Genomic DNA, 18,974 nt, shown 5'->3' with positions numbered 1-18,974 from the left:
TCCTTTACAACAAAGAAATAGAAAATGTTCTCTGAGATGGTCTGGGAATTTAAATAGAAGAAACATGAACTGTGAACTCTGACAATGAAGTCAGATTTAAATGGATTGTAATATGCAGGGTTCATTCAAATTTAGTTGTCATATTCGCTAACTCGAAAACCCCTGTTTTAAATCCTATTTTTGCATCTTTACAGTAGCTACTGTTGTTAGAAGTAAGAAAGCTTCTTCGTTTGACTTTGAATATAGACCTCGATAATTGACATCATGATACAGATTAATCTTTTGGAGCATGTCACCAAAAAAGGGTTTCGAGCATATTAGTACATATAGTTTTTTGTTTTTCTTTTGTCAAGTGGCAAAAGATGAACATAAAAAGCACATGTTGCCTACCTCAACAGTGTTTGCATTTGATCCTCCCGAGAAATTTTGCCAAATACAGATGTTAGTGTGATATTCTGCAAAACAAGCACAGTTGAGAGAATTCAGGTCACTGAGCTAGGGCATAAGAAAAATATATTTGGAAGAGAAAATACAACAAACGCTGAAATTGCAGAAAAATATCAATATAAGAGCAACTATTCTTCATGATTCTCATGCAAAGCATAGTGCATTTCCGTAAGTGGAAAGATGAGCAATTTTTGGGCATCAAACAAAGTTCAAGATATATCATCAATACAGACAGGCACATCCATGCATCATAATTCCAGCACTGTGAGCAAGTCCATGTAAGTATTATTTGTTTTGAGGAATAGTCACTTGTATGAAGCAATGGTTGACTTGCTGTACCACGTCAGCATTTTAACCATTTCATTGCGTACTTCCTTGTCAAACAAAACACAGCAACGCAAATGTCAACGTTGCACCTTCAGTAGCTGGTTTGTGAAAATTTATGTGAAGCTTGACCATGGAAAAACATGAACTTTCTAGCATCGAGTTGAGGAGTCGGAATAGAAATGGATCCTGGAGCAGCGGCAGTAGCTAAACAACAAGTGTGCAAGAAAGAAAGAAGTCCGAATCATTACTTGAAGAACAAAAATTAGACATTGGAGAGATATCTTCTACGATGAGTGGGATTTCTTGGAGGAGGTGCCAATGGTCGCCACAGAGTTTTGAGCACCAATCTTGTAGAATCTCACATTGAATTATGCGGAATACATGGAGGGAGGGAGGGAGGTAAGTCATCCTCTGTCAAGTACCTCAACTTCCGGCAACGTATAAAATGTAATTGTTTGAGAGAGGAGAGATGCCTGCGAAGACCACTTGATAGTCTTTTCACGTTCCTCATATCTCTCATCCAAAGAGAGGTTAGAGAGGAAGGAAACAGGAGGCTTCACGCATCTTATGTCCTCCACTATTGATAGTCCTTCCATATTCTTCATATTTCTAATCCAAAATCCTGGAACAGGAGGATTAATTAGTCCTGAATAAAAATTACTTTCATGCATAATGAACAACTATGAGGGTGATCAGACCAACATAATTATATGCATACCCACCCGACAGCAACAAAAATTGAACAAACAAGACAAGCATCAGGATCCTTCGCTTTCCTATCCTCAGAAATTAGTGGCCCTTTGGATGATTTTGTTTTTGCTGAATAATTCTTATGATTATGTTAACGCACACGTATGGGAGACCACTAATCACTGGTGATGGTGACTTATTGGTCCAGGCTTGATATTCTACAAATGTGAGGCCATGAGATCAAATGATTAGTACAGGCTGATAACTCTTAAGAATGATTGCCTACACCTGTTGGTGTAACAGGAAAGCTCTAAATGCAGTAACTTTTAACCATAATCACCAGATCCTGAGACCGTCACTTGTACAGCAAAGAAAAGCTCTTTTGGAGTGTGTTGCCCATAAAAATGTAAGAAAGCTAAGTCATGATTGGATGGATGAAAGGCAGGCGGTGTGTAGTAAACCTGAGCTAGGTTCTGCGAAGATTAACTGCGATGGGCCTGACATTAAATAAACAAAACATGCTGTTGTTGGGAAAAGATGATTGAGAAGAATGGAATCAGACTTTGAGGCATGAATACACTGTCTTTAAGGACTAATGGTTATTGGCAAAAATCTCTCAAAGAAAAACAATAACTGTATTTTCGTTTTTGAGAAAGGAAAATTGAGAAGTAAATTATTGAGACGGAACACCTACATGCGGGTGTTGTAGAATTTAGTCCACTTCATCCATGGTCTTTAGCTGTAAGGCTAGAACCCTTCAAGTTATATATTGGCCCACACACTCAATTCTTTTCTATGTGGGACAAGACACTTTTTGTTTGTTTTACAAACATACCATCAACAAGGATTGTGGCCAGAAATTAGACGGGGGAGATGGTTGCCTGCAGGGGTGTGGTGGTGCAAGCTAGATCCGCAGAGGAGGCTGAATTACTTGTTGTTGGAAAGAGCATTGTAGTGGCAAAAGAAAAAAGCTGGCCCAAGGTAGTAGTGGAGATAGATGCAGCTGTGGTATACAAGGATATCGTCAACTTTCGCAGGCAGTGCAACTAAAGACTAAAGGAAGCTCCTGCTGGGATTCAAGCGGCTAAAGATCATTTTTCAGATCTGAATTGTAGTTGTATTTCGTAAAAAGCAAATGTTTGTGCCCATCGGGTAGCTTTGCATACCAGGAAGAGGATGTGTTGTAAAAATTGGAAGTAATTTGTTTTGGAAGTAATGGATGAGTAGTGAGTTTGTTTGCTGGAAAAAAAAAACCCCAACGAATTGTCATTAGTTGACCTCAATGGGTGGTTTTTGGAAATTCATGGGAAATATCTCCATGGGAAAATATCAATTTGTATTACGCATCGAATTTAGGAAGCAGAATCGAAATCGATGCCTTCAAAACCAAAAACTTACCCTTAACCCTGGAAAACTGACTGAACATGGAAGAATCAATTCATTGGATCCGAACCCAATCTATCTCGATGTGAGGGATTTCTTGGATTAGGGGCCAATAGTCGCCAGTGAGTTTTGAGCATCGATCTTTCAGAATCTCGCATTTATCTATGTACAATTCTCGGAGGGAGGGAGGAAGGCCATCCTCTGGCAAGTACCTCAACTTCGGGCAACAGTCAATCCATATATGTGTGAGAGAGGAGAGATGGTTGAGAAGACCGCTTGATAGTCTTTCGACATTCCACATATTGCAAATGCGAAGATGGATTAGAGAGGAAGGAAAGAGAAGACTCCATGCATCCTCGTCCTCTGAAGGAAACCACACATTCTCTCCCTCGCCTCCCATGCAAAAGTCAATTAACAGAGTCTGGAGGGATGTGAGCAGGTATAAGCCCCATTCTCTCACTGGCTGCTTCAGATTCTCACACCCTCTTATTAAAATGCGCCGCAAATTGGGAGGCAAACCTCCTTCGGGGAAGCAATTGATATTTTGGCAATCCTCAATGAATAGTGTCTCGAGGGATGTAAGATGATGCCACTGATTTGGTAGAGACTTTATCTTCGGACAATTACCAATTATAATACACGACAGGGAGATGGGAAGGGGAGGGAAGTCGTCTATCTCCAATGCTGGACAGTTACTTATATCCAAACGAGTGAGATGGGAGAGCGCGTCAAGGCACTGTGGTAGACTTCCCAGATTCTGACAGCCATCAATTGTCATTTCTTTGAGCGATTCTACGGTGATCTCTTCCACCGACTCCACTCTATTGCACTCACAAATACAAAATGTCTTCAAAGCAGCAAGTCTACCATTGGCAAATGGAAAGGATGTCAGAGAATCCCAATTAACAATCCGTAGATATTCAAGTTGAGATACCGGGTTATTGCTGCTGGGGTCATATGGAGGAATGTTTAGTCCCGTGATTTTTGGACACCTTCTAATGACCAAATGTCTGAATGTGTGCATCTTGCTTGGAAGCTTTTCTAAACTCGTGCAATTACTCAATTCCATCCTTTCAAAGCTGCACGGTAGCTCTATTTCTCCTTCTCCCGCCACAAAAGATGTGAGTTGAGGACAGCTTTCGATGGCTAATTCCTGGAGGCAAGTAAGATTTAGCATTATATTTCCATCTTGCCACAAGTATGTTAGCTTGTCACACCGTCCTATATGAAGCTCCTTTAGCTTGACCAAGCACCTCATAAACTCATGATCAAAGCACACAAGCTCGACAAGATTTTCAATTTTGAGAATGGTCAAAGAAATTAGGTTGACCAAGCTCTTTAAGATCTCCTTGTTTCAATCCTCAAGGTGTAATTCATGGAGAGATGGAAGACAAACCTCACTAGTTGAGTTATTCAAATGCGGGCAAGAATGGATTTCAAGTTTTATGAGACAATCAAGTTGACAAGGCAATGTCCCGATCAACGAAGGACAACTCCGGACAACAAGATGTTGAAGACAGGAGAATGAGACTTCTTCTTTTGGGCCCCCAACATAAGGAGACCAATTCTTCCATGCCAACATCTCTTTCAACTTCAAAGTTGTTAAGGATGAGAAAGGCCTTTTACCTCCATAAAATTCAGAGCCTATCATTCCTACTGCATGTAGACCTTCAAGAGATAATTCCTTAAGTGAAGGTAGTTGTCAAAGTGGGGGCAGCGATATAACATTAGGACAGCTCCGCAAGCACAAAGACACTATCTTAGAATACGATGGATCACCTAACCATGATGGGAATATTGCACCACCATAGTTCAAAATATTAAGATTTTCAAGATTAATGTGAGGTCGCAGAGAGTTAAGCACTTGTGCTTCGCACTCATGATTATGGAGATTTCCCAAATTTTAATCCCAATGCAAGGATAAGTTGGTAAGGACTTGCTTTTGAAGCAAATGGGCATCAATTGCATCTCTAACTTCTTCCACCTTTTGCAATTTAGATATGAATAATTCTCCTTGAAGATGTGGCAAGTTTTTTAACTCCTCTAATTGTGTCCCTTTCTTTGGTTCTACTGCAAACTTGGACAAGATAATAAGATTTTTTAAATTACTAATGCCCAATGGCATCTCTTCAAGACTCCATGTATCTCTAACATCAAGAAACTGTAAGTTGACCAACTTTGTGATACCTTGAGGCAACTTTGAAAGGTTTCGACAACCTCTTAAGATCAAAGCTTGCAATTTGCACAAGCCGACAATTGACTCGGGTAGCCTTTTGATATCAGTGTACGAGAAATTGAGATATCTAAGATGTTTTAAATCACCAACACAATTCGGTACCTCTATGATGTCACAATGGCATATTGAGATCACCTTCAAGTACTTCAATTCTGTTAGCAAGTCATGTATCACCTTGTTGGAAATAGAGAAAGAGTCCCCTTTAGAACCAATATGCAGTAGCATTAAACTTCTTAGTACCTTCATTCGGTGATATGCTCTTAAGCATTTTGATGTAACAAAATGCGACGAGATAAATGATGCATAACGAGCTTTCTCAAGAGATGCATCTTCTTCATTAACTGCCAAGTGAGACTCCCCAGAGCTAAAGCATGCCCGGCCCGCAATTGACTTTGCTAGATCATTCAAAAGATCATGCATTGAAAACTTAGATGCATCGACACTTGATTGTTGAAGAAATGATCTGGATACTAACTCATCGAAGTAATTCCGTCCTAATCTCAAATTATTCCCCTTTGCTTTTTGTCTATCTAAAAAGCCCTCCGCTATCCATAAGAGTACTAGCTCATCTCTCTCGATTTGGTAATCCTTGGGAAATACTGCTCAATAAGCAAAACATCTCTTCAAATGGGAAGGAAGATGAACATAGCTCAATTTCAAAACAGGGAGAACCTCATCATTCTCTGGCGTCGGAAGATCCCACATTCTGTTATTTAAGGTATCTTCCCATTCATTGGGATTCCTTTTATTACGTAGGGCACCGCCCAACATCTTCGCTGCCAAAGGTAAACCTTTACATCTTTCAGCTATTTTCTTGCCTATTGTTTCAAAATCCGAGTGGCTCTCAAAATGTGTTACTCCAAGAGCATGAAAGGCTAATAAGCTTGTACAATTCTCAAGGGACAATTCCTTCAAAGGATACGGCGCTGCTCTTGTTATGGAAACAACAGCAAGGTTGCGAGTCGTGACAATGATCTTGCTTCCCTTAGCCCCCGCTTCAAATGGCTTTAAGAGGACAGTCCATTTGTCGTACTTCTCATTCCAGATATCGTCTAAAACCACAAGAAACTTCTTCCCAGATAGATTGCCCTTCAACTTAACTTGAAGTCCGTTAAGATCTTCACCCTCGTAGGATAACCTGGTGATTGACCGCAAAATAGTCTTTGTTATGTCAAGAACATAAAAAACATCTGACACACAAACCCATGCTCTCATCTCGAAATAGCTATATACTCTGGCATCATTATACAGCCGTTAAGCCAAGGCCGTCTTTCCAACACCACCCATCCGCACTATGGGGACTATGCTCAGCGTGGCATCGGAATTTTCGATGTCACTGATCAGTAGTTCGAGTATCCGTGCTTCTTCCTTCTCCCTACCGATAAAGTGAGGCTCCGGCAAAGAAGTGGTGGGATCACTTTTGTTGGTGTAGTTGGATCTATCTGCAACATTCTCTCTCAAGCTTAGAAGAGCCTTCCTTGTGACAATTGCTTTCAACCTACCATTGATCTCTTCTACCTTTGTTTCAGACACGAGCGAGCGCAGGTTTGGATTTGATCTGCAGGATTTATATAGGCCAAAGAACGAGAACTTCCTTTTCACCTGACCTCTGTTTGTGCTAGATTCTGCCTCCGACTTGGCCTGAGCAGCTTCGATTGCGAACTCATCTAGCAAGTCTTCCATGTCATAGGCCAAGTCCCTAACATCGTCTAGCCACAGCTTCACTAGAGCGTTACAGTTGAGTTGCCTATCCTCTGCATCAGCCAACACTGCATTGATTGTGACCAGCATCTCCTTCCACTCCTTCCACTCGAATATGGCGGCGCTGATTCCTTCCGGTCGTACATAGCCCAATGTGAGAGAAGTCAACTTTTCGAATAGGACTTGAAAGAAGGAAGCCAAGAAGGAACCCAAAACGATGTCTCCGGTGGCCATGGGGAAATCGGTCTATGTAGAGAACAACAAAGGTGTTATGGTGAAAGCATATTCTCTAGAATGTTCTTTAAATATTTTGTATTTGGAATTGTTCTGCACTTCACCCATCACAGGTGATGGTGATCTAATGATTCTGATCAGTATGGAGAACACACGAGAAGGTTGCTTCCAGCAATGTTTTTCCTATTGACCTTGGGTAAAAGCAAACGTTCCTCTTTTCTTTTTGTCTTTCACTGATCTACAATTAAGAAAAAATGACGAGTTTTCCACAGTTTGATCCCCCTCTCTCTCGGACTCAGAGGGAATATAAATAGAGCAGAAATCAATGGAGTGATTTGTTCTATTGGCTGCCCAACAATTGATTCTATATCATTTTTTTTACGCCTGCAAAAATTAAAAATAAAAATGACCGACTAAAGATTATTTAGTTTGAATTAGAACTTAGAAGGGGGAGTCAACAAATATAAGAGAGTTACTAACATTTAGGAGTGAACAATATAAAATGACAACTTGGGCTTTTTAGGGTTGAACAATATGCAAAGTCTATTTCATACGAGATTAATGCGCATTATAAAAGAGAACAATCTCAAAAACTTTTCTGACGTAGAAATACCTTTTTTTTCTAACAAAACACGAGTCTATGTGAGCTCTTTTTCTAACAAATTACAGTTTTGAAATTCATAATTCAAAATTTAATTATGCATCGCAAAAAACTACATATTTTTCTCTGTCTTGAAAGAAAATACATGGATTAGTTTTCGTGCACTAAACTATCATCAGTTTTTGCACGATGAAAACAAGTCGTGCACATGCAACACCCTTGGGGCTTCGGCAGGAACTACTTCATGGGAAGTTTGAATTGCGACCTTATTGGCTTGACTCGATTGATTACAATGGCACACCCTAAAAGAATACTAAATCTCAAACACCTTATTAATTCATCTTACCCCTTTCGGTTGACCTTAGATCCACTCTATCTATATAACAAGGACTTTTTATTATAAGAGCGAATTTGTGAAAAGACACAACAAAAGTTATTTATTTGGTTTGGCACCGCAAAATTATGGCAAACGTGACTTTCCCGTGAATCTTTGTTGAAGAGGAATGAAGTTATACTCTTACAATATTTATTGTTGCTTACCCAATTTCATGGACTAAAATTCCATTACATTGACAGTGTAATTACTCTGCGAGTAGGATAAAAAATATCAATTCCATTATAAATGAATACTTCTATCTCGGGATTACTAATTGTGTAAAATCATTTCACGTCAATGTCTTCAGTAAAAAGAACAATGTTGGGAGAGATTAAAAAATTAATATTAATGTCCTAATATTACTATCTAACAAAAATTAAAATAACAATTTTTTGTTATTAAACTTGACATCAACTTTAATTGGGATTATAGATAGGCATGAAATCGGTTTAAGAACCAAAATATTATTGTTGTTGCATCAATTTGAGGGAAAAAGAGAGCAAGTAGATAGATGTCTTTTACCTTTTCCAAGTAGACTTCCTGGAGCAGACCGGTGAACGGGATTAGATCAACACCACCAATGCAGCAAGCACAAGCGCCAGGTTTGGACATGCGGGAAGAGAACACTGTTGAGCAGTGGGGGACGAGAACGGGTTATGGTGAAGCTACGTGATAACGTGCTGATGGAGAGAGAAAACTACAAAGTCCGAGAAGACCAAGATTTTTAACTACCAAAAAGATTCGACAGAGATCAAGACTTTTGCTCAGCATTGGCTAGAGGAATTAAAATAAACTACTATTCGTCCCCATGTGCTTGCCTGCCTCGTAATGTTTAGAGACTATATCCTCAATCGCACGGAAGAGACCCGCCCCAAGAGAAGGGGACATGGGCCGGTACGCCTTCACGCAACTTTGTCGCGCATGGATCCGCGGTACGACTCAACCTTCGTTTCATCCTTCGGTCATTTGCATGGGTCCCAACTGCTGACCGGCCAATGATCGGGTGCCACGTGCGTGTCCTATTGCCTACCCGTTTGCTCGAGCGACGTGGTCCCTGAATCTACTCTGAGCCGTTGCCAGCCAAGGCATTAATTCGGCATCGACGGCGTTGAATGAGGCCATGTCATGTGTATGCGTCTCGTCATTTTCATGACATGGGATTTGCTGTAAAGACAATTTTAATAATCGTTTTAGTCAGATCTCGGTTATTCAACCGTTTTTAAGTATGTGATAATGGGTTTTCACGTCCTAATGGGTTTTCACAAGTGCTAGTCTTGTAACATATATAAACTAGGGCCGTCAAATGGATAAGTTGGATCGGATCGAAAATGATCTAACCAATTTTAACCTATTTTCATACATTGTAAATTTAATTACCCATACCTCACCTGACCCGCACTGCACCTGACCCAACCCATATTATCAAAATATGTTAATATTCTAGGAAAACTCATATCCACCCATTTAACTGACTTGAAGCTCTTCACATGTATATGTTACTTGGATAAAAACTTCACATCAAATTTATAAATAAATAAAAAAGCACATTAACAAAAAAAATAAGTACATAAAATAAAAAATGTAAAAAACCTATAAATTGAAATACTTATTAAAGAATTAGGGCCGACAAAATGGGTTCCATTTGTGATTCGGATTTAATGAGCCAAATTTCGTATAAGTAACTCGTTTTTTTCTAAATGGGTTGTAAATAAGTTGAGAAAAAAGAAAGTCCAAAAAAATAGATCGGAGTGACCCATGTTTTAACCTAGTTTCCAAAACCCACACCCTCTCAAACAAGTGACGTGGGTCTGATTCTATGAATAGTTCAAGATTTTCAAGGATCAAACCGAGGATCATAAGATCCTAAATTTATTGAAGCCGAAAGGTAGCTCAACACATTAACTCGTGCGGGCTCGATTCCTTCGACTCTCATGTCATAGAACATAACGATGGCTTCCTCGTTTATCTCATCATAAACATGGTCGACTATAATCGAGATTCAAGCGACTGCATTTCTCTCGGGTATAGAATCAAACACCTTCCGTTCGTCCTCCAAAAGCCCACACTTTCCGTACTAATCAATGAGGCTACTCGCCACAAAAACACATCCACCATGACCCATCTTCTCCACATATCCATGAAGCCCTTTCCCAAAGCCAATCCACATCAAAGTGCCACAAGCCTTCAACGCATTAGGGACCACGGAATTGTCCGGCAAAACACCATTTTTCCCGCATTCCGCAATATCCAATCAAAAGCCTCTTCACAGAGCCCCACTCTACAACGCAGTCCCAATGTTCAGCAAAGCAAAATTGCTCCGAGAAATTCGCAGAAGTCACAAATAAGGCAACCAAGGCAAAACTGAGCAAGTCCAATCTCTGTAAAACGCAGCACCCGGCTCACGGGCCACTGCTCCTCCACTTGCAGCATGGCGACCGCATCGCCCGAGGGGATTGCGCTTGCCGTGACAGCGTCCGATCGGGGACGGAGTCTCGCGGTGGCGGCGATGAGTGAAACCGAGAGATAATCATGATCGGAGGCGGAGGGACGGAAGAAGCGGAGAGAGGGGCGGCGAGATTCGTGGGCGAGAGAGAGGTGCTGCTTGGCCGTCTACAGAGGGAGAGAGCAGAGAGGAGGAAGGAGTGAGACTAGTTTCTCCTTTGTTGAAAGTTTGTTAATTAAATCCGTTAAAACTGATTTTTTTAGCCTTTTTTCTTTATAACCCATTTTGATCTTTATGACCTACTTCCTAAATATGAGTTAAGATATGGATTTGTAACCCATTTTGACAGCCTTAATATAAACCATAAATTTAGGAAGAACAAGACTTCCTTACACAACCACAAGTTATCAGCGACGATTAATTTTATCTGTTCAATAAGGAAAACAAAAGCTCGCACTTTGAGCTAAACAAGAAACGGCTAACTTTACCTCGGGATTTTTGAAAATTGCATTTTGGATCCACGAAAACCGTATTCTTGCTTTTCCCTTAGGCTAATTATAATTCTACATTTTATGATTTTGACTGTGTCTACCTGGAAATTTATGGGGAAAATGTGATAACATCAATGTATCAAGGAAATAAAGCACGTGATGAGAGAACTTTTCTTTTTTCTCTATGAGTGTTGGCTGTCCACATTTCGAACATAGAAAACCATTAAAAAAGGAAAAATACACAAAACTCCTCCGAATTTTGGATAGAATATACATCTGCTCTTAAACTTTCAATTGTTATAGTTATTAATCGGGGAAATTATTGAAAAAGTCATAAACCCATTGCACTTGTGCCAATACAGTTCTAAACCTTTCGATTTGGCCAATTTAATCGTAAACCTTTAGAATATTTGTCAATTGAGTCCTTCCGATTAGATATTGCTGACATGGATACCGGTCGTCTTACATGATATGGATAGCGCTAATGTAAACAATTTTTTGTAATCTTATAAAAAAAATTAAAATTTAAAATTTTCTTTTTCTTTTTTCTCTTTGCTTTTGTTTTTTTTTTTCATTATGCCAGCAAGGGTCATCTGCGACCCTTGTCGCAGCGAAGCTCTCCCCTAGATTGGGCGAGGGCTGCCTCGCTAGCGACCCCACTGGTCACGGTTGGGAAGGGCCTCGCCAGCCACAAAGAAAATTAAAATTTTAAAATTTTTAAAAATCAATTTTTAAAAAAATATTACAAAAATTGTTTATGTTAGCGCTAGTTGTGCCACGTAAGACTAACAACAGGTTTAGGACTAAATTGGTTAAATTGAAAGGTTTATGACTGAATTGATACAACTGCAATATGTTTAAGACTTTTTTGGTAATTTTCTTGTTATTAACCTTACGTTATATTTTCCATTGACATATGCAATGCACATGACTTTTAAGGAATAATTTTATATTTATATCTATTTTTTTTATAGAAATCTCTCTATTTTACCCTTGATTTCTATACAAAAAAATATTTAAAAAAAAGAATAAGTACCTAGAAGTCCTAAAACTTGTCACAAAAGTGCAATTAAGTCCTAAAATTTATAAAATGTGCAATCAAGCCATAAAAATTATTAAATTGGTGCAATCGAACCATTTTGTTAACTCTATTCAACTTGGCTAATGAAAAATGCTTTTTCTACGTGGCGATTAAGTGGTTAAAACTACATCGTTTGATCCAAATATAATTTTTAATACGAATTTTATTTAAATTAAAATAAAAAATAATCTAATTTAAAAAAGGGGTGAGAAACCAAGCGGAAGCCCTTGCTGCCACTGCCACCCCCACCATTGCCAAGAAGGGCCGGCGAGGGTGTGGGATGGCCGGCCAACTAATTTTTTTAAATTTACCTTATTTTTTAATTTTAGTTGAATAAAATTTGTATTAAAAATAAGATTTGAACCAAAACGATATCGTTTTAACCTTATGTTTCATATTTTAGCCACGTCATCGCCACGTAGGAGATAGTAAATATTTTAAAAGCCCACGTCAGCATTTTCTATTAGCAAAGTTGGACAGAGTTAATGGAAGAACTCAATTGCACCGATTTGATAAGTTGTAGAACTTAATTGCATTTTTTTTGTAAGTTTTAGACTCAGTTGCATTTTCGTGATAAATTTTAGGACTTCCAGTGCACTTATGCCAAAGAAAATTAGCTAAAATATTAATACCAAAAAAATAAATATCAATAATAATATTTTTAATAAATCTTATTGAAATTGGTGACAAGATTAATTTAATTAGTAAAATAAATTTTTTTAAAAAAGTACAATTTAGTAAAAAGAGAAAAATGCCACAACAACAAAAAGGTCAATTAACAAAAATTGTATTCTCATTGTGAATTTTGAAATCATTAATCAATGCAAAAAATGATGGATCAGTAAAAATGAGATTATCCATTTTTTTACGGTAGCTATGGGTAAAAGAGAGAGATTTTCTTCTAAAAATGAGATTAAAATATACTTTTGCGCTTTACAAGTCATATGCATCGCACATGCTTATGAAAAAAAAATAACGTAAGATTAATGATTGTTAGAAAATGAAATTTCAAGGGTCATTACGAAACAACTGAAATTAGGGAAAACATGTGAGGGGATTTGGTATAATTTCATCTTAAATAAATAACTGAGCCAAATTTAGCAAGATGGAATAATCAAGATCTAACATTTACAAGAACAGGCTCTCCCCAAAAAAAACTATTCAATAAAAAAAAAGTTAATCTTGTGGCTCCTCTAGTGGGCTCAGTTAGGCATATTATGTATATATGCATACACACACAAGGAGTAGGAAAATTATCAAAAAAATCTTAAACATATTGCAATTGTGCCAATTCAATCCTAAACTTATTTTTTTTTGTCAATTGAATCTTAAAATTTTTGTATTTGTGCCAATTCAGTCTATCCGCCCAATTTTGGCCGACCGGCGCTAACTTGGCACGACCGGCGCTGACGTAAACAATTTTCAATAATATTTTAATATTTTTTTTCGAATTTTTAATTATTATTTTTCTTTTTTTCTTTTTCTTTCCTTTTTTTTTCTCTTACTTCTTCCTCCGGCCGGTCGTTGGACCGACCACCAAAGGCGAAAGCCGGCGAGGTCGACCTCGTCTGCTCGTGGCGAGGCTCTCCTCGCCGTCACTGGGTGAGCTCAGAGGTCAAGCCTCGCTAGGGGTGGGTAAGGCTCGCCCTTGCCGGCCCTCACCTTTGGCCGGTCGGTCCGACAACCAACCAGAGGAAGAAGGAAGAGAAAAAAAAATGAAAGAGGAAGAAAAAAATCAAAAAAATATAAAAATGTTATTGAAACATTAAAAGTCACTAACTTATGTTGACTAGCTGAAGATATGTGCTTTGAATAAATTCAAAAATTCTTAGAAATCGTTGAGAAAAGATTGCATATTAATTGCATGAATAGAGAAATAGATAAAAAAACAAAAAGAATAACGGTTTTTTTTTAATGTTAATCAGAGTTCATCTCACTAAGGCTTAAGATTTTTTTCTTCGATTCCATGTCCTTTGCCAATCGCGATATAATTTCCTTCGAATCACAGTCATTGTATTGAACTGTTCAAATTCAACCTAAAGATTGATATATGGCGAGAGAGATGAAAATGAGAATAATTAAAAAATCTGAAATGAGAATATCAGGTAACCCCCAGTAAATTATATACATACTCACTCTACTGCAACCAAAAAATGAACAAGACATACCAGGGTGCTTTCCATTCCAGATCTAAAAAAAAGGAGTGACCATTTTGATGATTTTGCTATTCCTAAATGGACCTCATGATCTTGTTAATGCATAAATATGGGGGACCACGGATCACTGGTGACGGTGGCCTAATGGTACAAACTGATTTTTTTACAAACGCGGGGTCACAATGATAATCCATTAGCGATGGTAGTGCCTATATCTTGCCTTGCCCATGACGGGAGCTTTGGCATATTGGTATTGGATGACGAGACTTGCCTACCCGAGATAACTGGGTTGCGACTGGCATTGGATGACGACCTTCTTGCAATCTTAAATCAAAATACTTCATGGCAGGCGTGAGAATTTTACAATTACTCAACAGAGTAACAGAGCATAGTCTTACTGATTGCTCCTCTCGGCCTTTCCTTTAGAACAAAGAAAAAAAAATGTTCTCTGAGATGGTGGGAATTTAAACATAAATAAGATGAATTGTGAACTTTGACAAGGAAGTCAGATTTAAATGGATCGTAATCTGCAGGGTTCATGCAAATTTAGTTGTCATATTCGCCAATTCGAAAACCCCTGTTTAAATTCTAATTTTCCATATCTACAGTAGCTGTAAGAAAGCTTCCTCGTTTGACTCTGAATATAGACCTCGATAATTGACATCATGATACGGATTAATCTTTTAAAGCATGTCACAAAAAAAAAAAAAAAAAGTTTAGAGCATATCAGTACACCTACGAAAATTAATAGCTTTTTTTGCTTTTATTTTGTCAAGTTGCAAAAGATGAACATAAGCACATCAGTTACTTACCAAAAAAAAAAACATAAGCACATCAGTTGCCTACATCAAAAGTGTTTACATCTGATCCTCCTGAGAGATTTTGCCAAATAAAGATGACAGTGGGATATTCTGCAAAACAAGCACAGTTGAGAGAATTCAGGTCACTGAGCTAGGGCATAAGAAAAAAATATTTGGAAGAGAAAATAAAACAAACGCTGAAATTGCAGAAAAATATCAATATAAGAGCAACAATTCTTCATGATTCTCATGCAAAGCATAACGCATTTCCATAAGTAGAATATTTGGGCATCAAACAAAGTTCAAGATATATTATCAATCCAGACAGGCACATCCACTCATCACAATTCCAGCACTGTGAGCAAGTCCATTTAAGTATTATATGTCTAGCTGGTTTGTAGCAAATTATGTGAAGCTTGTCCATGGAAAAACATGAACTTTCTAGCATCGAGTTGAGGATTCGTAATAAAAAAGGATCCTGAAGAAGCAGCAGTAGCTAAATGACAAGTGAGGAAGAAAGAAAGAAGTCCGAACCATTACCTGAAGAATTAAAATTGGACATGGTAGAGAAATCTTCTTATTGAATCCGAACTCAATCAACTGCCCATAGTCGCCATTGAGTTTTGAGCATTGATCTTTCAGAATTTCACATTGCATTATGCCGAATACTTGGAGGTGGCAGCGAAGCCATCCTCTGGCAAGTACCGGTAACCTCTAAAAGATAGCTGTTTGAGAGAGGAAAGATGGCTACGAAGACCATTTGATAATCTTTCCACGTTCCTCATATTTCTCATCCAAAGAGAAATTAGAGACGAAGGAAACAGAATATTCCATGCTTCTTGCATCCTCCACCGTTGATAGTCTTTCCACAGTCCTCATATTTCTCATCCAAAAGTCTGAAACAGGATAAGCAATTACTCGTGAATAAAAATTATCTTTCTTGCATGATAAACAACTAGAAGAGTGATCAGAACAAAATTATGCGCACACCTAATTGACTGCAACAAAAAATGAACCAGGATACACTGTTGATGATTTCTTTTTTGCTGGAAAACTATTATGATTATGTTAACTAACAAGTATGGGAGACCACTAATCACTGGTGATGGAGACGTATTGGTACAGGCTGATATTCTACAAATGTGAGGTCAGGAGATCGAATGACTTGGTACGGGCTGATAATGCTTAAGAATGTTTGCCTACACCTGTTGGTATATCTGGAACGCTCAAAATGCAATAACCTTTAAACATAAATCACTTGATCCTGAAACTGTCAATACACAGATTAGAAAAGCTCTTTTAGACTGTATTGCCTATAAAAAATTTAAGAGAACTAAGTCATGATTGGGTGGACGAAAGGCAGATTCTGTAGAGTAAACCTGAGCTAGGTTTTGTGAAGATTAACTGTGACGGGAGCTCTGGCAGCTTGGTGGGGATATAATGACGAGAATTGCCTAATCGAGTTAAGTGGGTTGCGAGTGGAATTGGATGACGACCTTCTTGCAATTTTAAATTAAAATACTTGTGGCAGACGTGAGAATTTTAGGATTACTCAACCGAGCAACAAAGCATAGTCTCCCTGATTGCTTTTCGCCGCCTTTCCTTTAGAACAAAGAAAAAGAAAATGTTCTCTGAGATGGTGTGAGAATATAAATAGAAGAAAGACGAATTGTGAACTTTAACAAGAAGGTCAGATTTGAATAGATTATAATCTGCAGGGTTTATTGAAATTTAGTTGTCATATTTGCCAACTTGAAAACCCGTTTTAGATCCTATTTTTGCATCTTTACAATAGATGCTATTGAAAGTAAGAAAGTTTCTTAATTTGGCTTTGAATATAGACATCGATAATCAACATCATGATACAGATTAATATTATTTAGAGCATGTCACCAAAACAAAAATTAGAGCATATCGGTGCAGCTACCAAAATTAATAGCTTTTTTTTTCTTTTGTCAAGTTGCAAAAGATGAACATAAGCACATCAGTTGCCTACCTCAACAGTGTTTGCATTTGATCCTCCCGAGAGATTTTGCCAAATACAGATGACAGTGGGATATTCTGCAAAACAAGCACAGTTGAGAGAATTCAGGTCAATGAGCTAGGGCATAAGAAATAGATATTTGGAAGAGAAAATACAGCAAATGCCGAAATTGCAGAACGATATCAATATAAGAGCAACAATTTTTCATGATTCTAACGCAAAGCATAGTGCATTTCTATTTACAAATTCTTCATGTGTCATCCAAGTGCAAAGATAAGCAATTTTTGGCCATCACTTGAAGTTCTAGATATATAATCACTTGCTGTACCACGTTAGCATTATAACCATTTCTTTGTGTACTTCCTTGGTAAACAAAACAGAGAAACCCAAATGTCAACGTTGGACCTTCAGCAGCTGGTTTGTGGACATTTATGCGAAGCATGTCCATGGAAAAACATAAACTTTTTAGCATTGAGTTGAGGAAGTGGAATGGAAATGGATCCTGGAGCAGCAGCAGAAGCTAAATGACAGGTGTAAAAGAAAGAAAGAAGTCCGAATCATTACCTGAAGAACAAAACTTTGACAGTGGAGAGATATCTTCTTGTTGGATCCAAATTAGATCAATCACGATGAGTGGGATTTCTTGGATGAGGTGCCAGTAGTCGCCGGCGAGAGAGGATCCATCCTTCGAAATCTCACATTGAATTATGCGGAATACTTTGAGGGAGGGAGGGAAGCCATCCTCTAGAAAGTACCCAAACTTCGAGCAACTTAAAAAATATAACTGTTTGAGAGAGGGGAGATGGCCGTGAAGACCACTTGATAGTCTTTCTACTCATATTTCTCATCCAGAGAGAGGTTAGAGAGGAAGGAAACAGAAGACTCCAAGCATCATACATCCTCCACCATTGATACTCTTTCCGCATTCCCCATAGTTCTCATCCAAAAATCTGGAAAGGACAATCAATTAGTCCTGAACAACAATTACCTTTCATGAGCAATGAACAACTATAAGAGTGATCAGACATAGATATTTATATGGATACCCACTCGACAACAACCAAAAATGAACAAACAAGACAAGAACAGGGATACTTTGCTTTCTTATTGTCAAGAATTAGTGACCCTTTTGATGGTTTTTCCTTTGGCTGAAAAACTCTTATGATTATGTTAACCCACACGTATGGGAGACCACTAATCACCGGTGATGTTGACTTATTGGTACCAGCTGATATTCTACAAATGTGAGGTCAGGAGATCGAAGGACTTGGTACGGGCTGATAATGCTTAAGAATGATTGCCTACACCTGTTGTTATATCTGGAACACTTGAAATGCAGTAAATTTTAACCATAAATCACCTGATCCTGAAACTGTCACCTTTACAGATTAGAAAAGCTCTTTTAGTCTATCTTGCCTGTAAAAATGCAAGAGAGCTAAGTCATGATTGGGTGGATGAAAGGCAGAGTGTGTAGACTGTAGAGTAATCCTGAGCTAGGTTTTGTGAAGATTAACCGTGATGGTTCTTACATTGAAGGAACCAAACATGCTGTTGTTAGGATTGTGGCCAGAAATGAAACAGGGGAGATGATTGCCTGCAGGGGTGTGGTGGTGCAAGCAAGATCTGCAAAGGAGGCTGAATTACTTGCTGTTTGAAAGAGCATTGCAGTAGCCAAAGAAAAAGCTGAACCAAGGTAGTGGTGGAGCTGGATGCAGCTGTTGTATTACAAGGATATCATCAACTTTCCCAAGCAGTGCAATTAAAGACTAAAGGACGCTCTTGCTGGGATTCAAGCAGCTAAAGATCATTTTGCAGCTACTGCATTTTAGTTGTATTTCACGAAAAGCAAATGTTTTGTGCCCATTGGGTAGCTTTGCCAAAATTGGGATCTACATCCGCATCCCCCCATCCTTCTTATCACATTTGCTTATTTCAACCGTGCTGGCCACCCCAAAAGAAGAAGAAGAAGAACAAGCCAGCCCAACGAGGAGGACACACGACACACCCAAAGGTCAGTCTCCGAC

At 38.4% G+C, this 18,974-nt stretch overlaps 1 long non-coding RNA gene and 2 pseudogenes across 1 annotated transcript; all 3 read right to left on the bottom strand.

Annotated features, from left to right (window-relative positions):
* Positions 1-1,059: 1,059 nt before the first annotated feature.
* Positions 1,060-5,503, bottom strand: LOC115694280 (putative disease resistance protein At3g14460; annotated as a pseudogene).
* A 183-nt stretch (positions 5,504-5,686) lies between these two features.
* On the bottom strand, positions 5,687-7,018 carry LOC115694281 (putative disease resistance RPP13-like protein 1; annotated as a pseudogene).
* A 7,360-nt stretch (positions 7,019-14,378) lies between these two features.
* Positions 14,379-18,885, bottom strand: LOC115694278 (uncharacterized). Its single transcript, XR_008818265.1, has 4 exons — positions 18,480-18,885; positions 17,515-18,366; positions 16,963-17,027; positions 14,379-14,586 (listed from the first exon to the last, which is right to left on the bottom strand). It is a non-coding gene; the product is annotated as an uncharacterized LOC115694278 (long non-coding RNA).
* Positions 18,886-18,974: the final 89 nt, after the last annotated feature.

This window comes from Syzygium oleosum, unplaced genomic scaffold, assembly GCF_021117445.2.
Source record: "Syzygium oleosum isolate NSW1041296 unplaced genomic scaffold, Sole_v2.1 Sole_v2.17, whole genome shotgun sequence".
In the NCBI taxonomy this organism is placed as follows: Eukaryota; Viridiplantae; Streptophyta; class Magnoliopsida; order Myrtales; family Myrtaceae; genus Syzygium; species Syzygium oleosum.
The sequence above is the reverse complement of the archived record's forward strand: the minus strand, read 5'-3'. Positions and strand labels throughout refer to the sequence as shown.